The following is a 6,000-nucleotide window of genomic DNA, read 5'->3' as shown; positions in this document are numbered from 1 at the left end:
TAAACAGGATTTTTTAAACCTCATTTACCAGGTAACTCCTCTGTACTTTTGGGATCATGAAATGCTAGAGCCACGTGGTGCCCCTGCTGTTTTAACCATCCCAGCAAGGCAGCTCTTCCTCCTGAAGGGAGGAACTGAGGACAGATAATTATTTTGGTTTCCTTCTCCTCCCTATTGCTCTTGGTGGTGGTGACAGCTCTGCTTTCCTGGGTGCTTCTGAGGAAAGGAAAAAAGAAAGAGGAGAGAGGAGAGGAAAGAGGAAATTAAAGAGGAAATGGAAAAGGAGAGGACGGAAAGAGGAATGGAAGGAGGAAATGAAAGAGGAAAGGAAGAAGGAGGGGAAAATAAAGGAGGAAAGGAAAAGGGAAGGAGGAGAGGAAAAATCCAAGCTGATTTTGTGCTCTGGTGTCACTGCCATCCTTCTCTCAGGCTCCTGCAGCTCAGCCCTCAGCATGGAGCTCAGGCTGGCTCAGAGCCTTGTGCTGCATTTGCAGCTGCTCCAGGTCACCAACTTTGTTTTCTTTTCTCTGACCATGTCATTTTTTTATATTTTTTTTTTTTAAGATTACCTTGAGGTTTAGTTCAGCAATAGGGCAAGCCTGACTTAGCAGACTTGAAATGAAATCATTGTTTAACAGAAAAAAAAAAAAAAATTAAAAAATATGTATAACTCTGCCCATTCTGGAGGAGCTCATGGTTTTCTCTGTGCATGTCCCACGGATGGTGAATGCTCAGAACATTGGCAATTCTCCTAAGGCTTGATCCAGAGCTAATTGAGGGCAGTGTACAATCTCCTGTTACCTTGATTGAGGCTCGGATCAGTTTTTAGTGTTGCCAAATTTCTGAAGCCCTGCATAAATTTTGAGCACTTTCTCAATGCTAAGTTAAAGCAGATTAGGGTTGTGAATGTATCTTTTGAAAAACATATGTAAATGTTATATATAGACATGGGCTTGTTCTGGAGGCATGGAAGCAGGCAGAAATGTCTGTGTTTTGTTGTTACCTTTGGATATTTTTTTTCTTTTAGAGCTGATTCTACAAATTTTGTTGGTTTGTGCCTTAGTATTTAGTGAATAATCTATGCAATACTTAGGTTTCATATTAGTTTTCTCACTTTTCTACTGATCAACAGGTAACTTATGCTGGAATTTTTTTATTACTTTTGACAGAACTGTCTATCACACAGAAACTTTGTTACTGCTGGTAATAAAAGCACACAGCTCTTCATTCTTTGACACACAATCCTCTTTGGGTCAATTCCACTTTATTTTGTACCCTGACATCTTCGATATTTCCTGAGCCTTTGAGACCCTTCGTTGTATCCCAGAGGATAAAACTGAGGAGTGAAATGATAATTTTCTTATTGTCTTATCTGTGAAATACCACAGCAGACCTTATCCACATTGTATAAAACCTTGCTCAAAACACGGTTGTGTGCCCAAAATACACAGAGGTGCAGAAATGTTTTTAGATCTGTCCAGTGCTTTGCTCTCTGCTGGCCACTGCTTATTTTATTTTATTTTTTTTTTTTTTACTGTGCCTTGATGTCTGGCTGCTCTCATTTTGCAGTGTCCCACGTCTCATTGTTTGTTTACTGCAAAATGTGTTTGGAGCTGATTTGGCACATCTTTAATTTACAGCAGGGATGTGCTTAAGGGTAGGCTATAATGCAAACTTTCTGTATGTTTACAAAATTAAAAGAAAATAATCGTTTTGAACATATTGCATCTGCTGCTGTTTTATGGGTGTGTTATAACAATTTTATGCAGCTCCATTTAACGTGGAACTAAAACTGAGAACACAGTTTATTAATTTAGCAGGTTGAACTTTAAAGGGATTTTTTGTTCTGCTGCAGAAAAGGCATTGTAAACAAGAACTTAAGGCAGCAAAATAGTAAAATTAAACAAGGTAATCATAAATTATCCCTATTCAGGAGGAACAAGTTCCCTGTTCCCTCTTAGGGGAAAAAAACATGAAGACAAGAAAGACAAACTGAAATATGTAGTGAAAACGAACAGGATTTCATATTTGCAGTTCTTATGAGGAACAGGTTTGGTTTTCTTCCTTGACTCGTTCTCATGTTTGAGTACAGCTGTCTGTGCTTGTAACATGAGGCACTTTAATAAGCTTAAGATGATTCAGTGCAGTATTAAAAATGAGGCTGCTTTAACAGAAATGTATTGATAATCTGCACTGGAGGAAAATTCATTTGTATCCAGGCAGTGTCTGACAGGTTTTTCTGACCTGTCAGCTGTTTTTTGTTATTGGACCCAAAAAGAGATGAGAACTGAGGAAGGTTTCAGTGAGCTGCAGCTCAGTTTGTTCTGGTGACCTTGTGACCATGTGCTCAATAGAGCCAAGGTTTGGGTCCTTCTGTCTATGAAGAGATTTCGAAATGTAATTTCTGTTATGGGAGCACTTACAGCCTTCCCATGTGGCAAATGCTTATTTACTTCAGAAATATATATTTAATATTTTATATATTAAATATAAAAATATACATATTTATATAACATATATAAATATTTTAATGAGTCACTGCATCAAATGGCACCAATTGAAACGAAATGTCTTAGTTCAGATCAGCTCTCCATGAGGTGAGGAAAGGACTGGGAGGGAGGAAATGGAACCCATGGCAGGTTGGAGAAGAGGATGGAGAATTATTCCCTGGCCTGATGACTGATTATGGAGAATTACTCCAGGAACTCACAGGAAGTGAATAGGAGTGAAAAGAAAAAGAAATACAGATGAGAGCCCAATCCTGAAATCTGTATGAACTGTGCATGGATTTTGTGAGTGGCAATGGACTGAGAGGGTGGCATGTCAGAAGTCAAGCTCAGCAGTCAGATTTAGATGAAGGAAGGATATTATATTATAGATATCTATAATATCTATAATATCTATAATATCTATATTATAGATACCTGAGCACCACTTGTTCTGATGAACAGAGGCCAAGCCATTAAGTTGTACACAGGAGCAGAAATTGCATTTCTGATGGCATGGATGCTCCTCCTGACTTAGACAAAGGCAGCACAGTGGGATGTCTGGGTCTGTCCCACCCTGAACCTCCATCCAGTTTGCAAAACAATTCCTGGAGTTGGTTTCCATTCTCAGTTCTTCACTGAAGCCTCTTTAGACACCCTGCACCATAAGTTGTGCTGGAGGTTTCTCCATGCATAGTTCATCTAAAACATTGTGCTGTGAAAAAGAGTAAAACTCCTCAGCAGAGCTTACAAAATGGGGCAGATTCTTGACAAAGCCAACACTGCCTTCTGAAATAGAGCAGTATCTCATCTGCTTTTAATCTGTGAATTTAGAGTCTTATTTTTGCCTTTGTCCTTCACTCCATATCTCTGTTCTAAAGATCCAACAAAAATACTAATACTCCCTGGCAGCATAAGCAGGTCACAACTCAAATGAGCTCTGAATGTTGTTCCCAAGGGAACCAAGAACTATGTCACACTTGCTTAATTTCAACACACGTATATTCAGAAATTTTGGAAATGAGGGTATACATTGGAAGTTAGATTCTTCATGTAATCAAATACGATGAAATATTTTTATTATGTGACAGCACAGCTTGAAGGGGAAAATCATATTTTTTTTTCTTCCCATGACTTATTTACGGATGGGGAGGCAGAACTAAAAAAAGCTATGAAAATGTAATACTATTAACTAAAATTAATATTCAATACTGGATGAAAAGAAGAACGGACTATAAAGTTTTGTTTTGAGTGCAGGCTGGATGGTGTCTGAAATCTGATGGCAGGTTCTAGAGAAAAAGGCCTGCAGAAATGAATTTTCCTGTCTGTAACAATAAAAGGGGCTTGTAAATGGCTGTGATCTTTATGTTAAGTGGATGCTAATGAGCAACGTTTAATGGTGGGATTTTAAGAACGGATCTGCACTTTGCCATGCACCCAAACAGGAAGAAGCATCACAGAAAGTTTCATGGCTACAAAAACAAAGCCATGCATGTAGTTGCCTAGGGCAACAGGAGGTTTTTTTTTTTTTTTTTTCCTGACTAATTTGGCTGCTGCAGAGCTCTGGAGAGATGAGCAGGAGGGGTCAGCATCCAGGGGAGCAGGCTCTGTGCTCCTGAGCTCAGCAACATCCCCCAGCCTGCCCCACATCCCTCCCTGCCTGCCCCACATCCCTCCCTGCCTGCCCCACATCCCTCTCACTGCCCTTCCCTGCCTAAACTCACTCTTGGAGCAGCAAAACTCAGTTTTTCCTATATTTATCCATAGTGGGAGCTGCCTGTGATTTTTTTTTTACAACATATTTGTGTATATTTGTTATGTATACAAATATCTAACATATCTGGATATTTGTTGCAGAATGAATCACTGTTTAACTCTGGACTCTGCAGTTGCAGTACCTGTGACTGTGGCCATTGCTGTTGAGCACCTGGGACTGCTCTGACTTCCTTAAGCTCTGGGTTGTTGTGCTGCTTTTGTGCTGCATGTTTGATTTATAGACCAGTGGGGAGTTTTTTCTGTTCCCTACCTGCTTGCAAAGTTCTCTGGGGGATGAGCATGGAAGAAATAAATACAAGATTTTGATAGCTGAACAACTGGTACTGAGATATGTAAAAAGTTTAGTATTTGAAGAAAGCCACTTCCCAATAAAATCCTCTGAATATGTAAAGAGAGAGAGAAAAAAAATGAGTAAATAATAGCAAATCAGGCTGAATGGCAAAGAGAAATGAGTGTTTCTTACAGCTGTGCACAGAGATGATGTGCCCTGGTACAGTTCATGCCTATTCCTGTTTCAGCAGTGGAGCAGAATTTGGTGTAAACCTCTGCACTACACTGTGCCTCTCACACCCAGGGAGAAGTAGCATCTCTGCTGACTTTTGTGGTTTATTTCCATCAAGGTAAAAGTCTTCTTTCCAGTCTCAAAATGCCTTCTGAGTTAGATCTCGGTGTCAACAGCACAGAAAGTTATCCATTAAAAAGCAGTGTGCCCACCCCAGGCACAGGGACATGTGGTTTCTTAGGTAACAGTGCAAAAGGAAATGTTTCCTGCTGCTTTGGATAAAATTTCTTCAAGTATATTTACACAGTTTGAAACAGAGGGAAAGTAAATGCTTATCTTGCTAAAAATGGGGAAGTTGAAAGATTTGTGATGTGCCATTTACTACACATGAACATTATTTTGGTGGAAAAGCTGCTGGGCAGCAGCACGGGCCCCTCCAGAGAGGCTGTGAAAGGAAGAATGGAGCAATCACTGCCTGCCCCAAAATGGGAATATTAGCAGGGATACCCGAGTCCAATTTATCCTGCTGCCTTCCCATTTCCTGATTGCCTGCATGGTTCCTTCCTCTTCACAGTGCTGGAAGGAGCTTCAGGTTCTCCCTGCCACAGCTGTACCCTAGAGCAGAGAATATGGAAAACACATTTCTTCTTACACCAAATTTATTCTATTATATTCTCAGGTTTAAGGGGTTTTTTACTAGATAATTTCTGTGCTTTTGTCATTTTGGGGGTTTTGTTGGGGTTCTTTGGGGGGTGGTTAGTTGGGTTTTGGGTTTTTTTTTTAGTGTGGGTTTTTTTGTCAGAATATGAGAAGTCTGTTCCTGGATTGTTAAGCAAATATTTTATCTAATGCTTTCCAGAAGTATTTGAACTTTGAAAGATGTATTCACTGCCCTTTTTAAAGATGCTCAGCAAGCTTTTGTAGAACATAAAGGAAAGGAAAATGTTCGTGTATGCCCTTATCTTGCTCTTATTGAGCATGTCATCTTTCATGGGAGCAGCCCTTAAGTGTAAAAGAATTATGGGAGTATGCTCTAAACAGAGCTGTGGCAATCACTGATTTATGTTGTTTTATTCCTATTACAAAATATCTGTTCAAACACCTGGTATTAATGCACACTGAATTCAATATAATTAACACAGTTGCAAAAAAAAAAAAAAAAACTTAGCTTTTTTTCTTTACTGCTCCTAAAAATTGTTTGTAATCCCTGTTCTGGTTTTCAGCCATAAATAAACA

This window comes from Sturnus vulgaris, chromosome 14 (genome assembly GCF_052056855.1).
Source record: "Sturnus vulgaris isolate bStuVul1 chromosome 14, bStuVul1.hap1, whole genome shotgun sequence".
NCBI classification, from domain to species: domain Eukaryota; kingdom Metazoa; phylum Chordata; class Aves; order Passeriformes; family Sturnidae; genus Sturnus; species Sturnus vulgaris.
The sequence above is the reverse complement of the archived record's forward strand: the minus strand, read 5'-3'. Positions refer to the sequence as shown.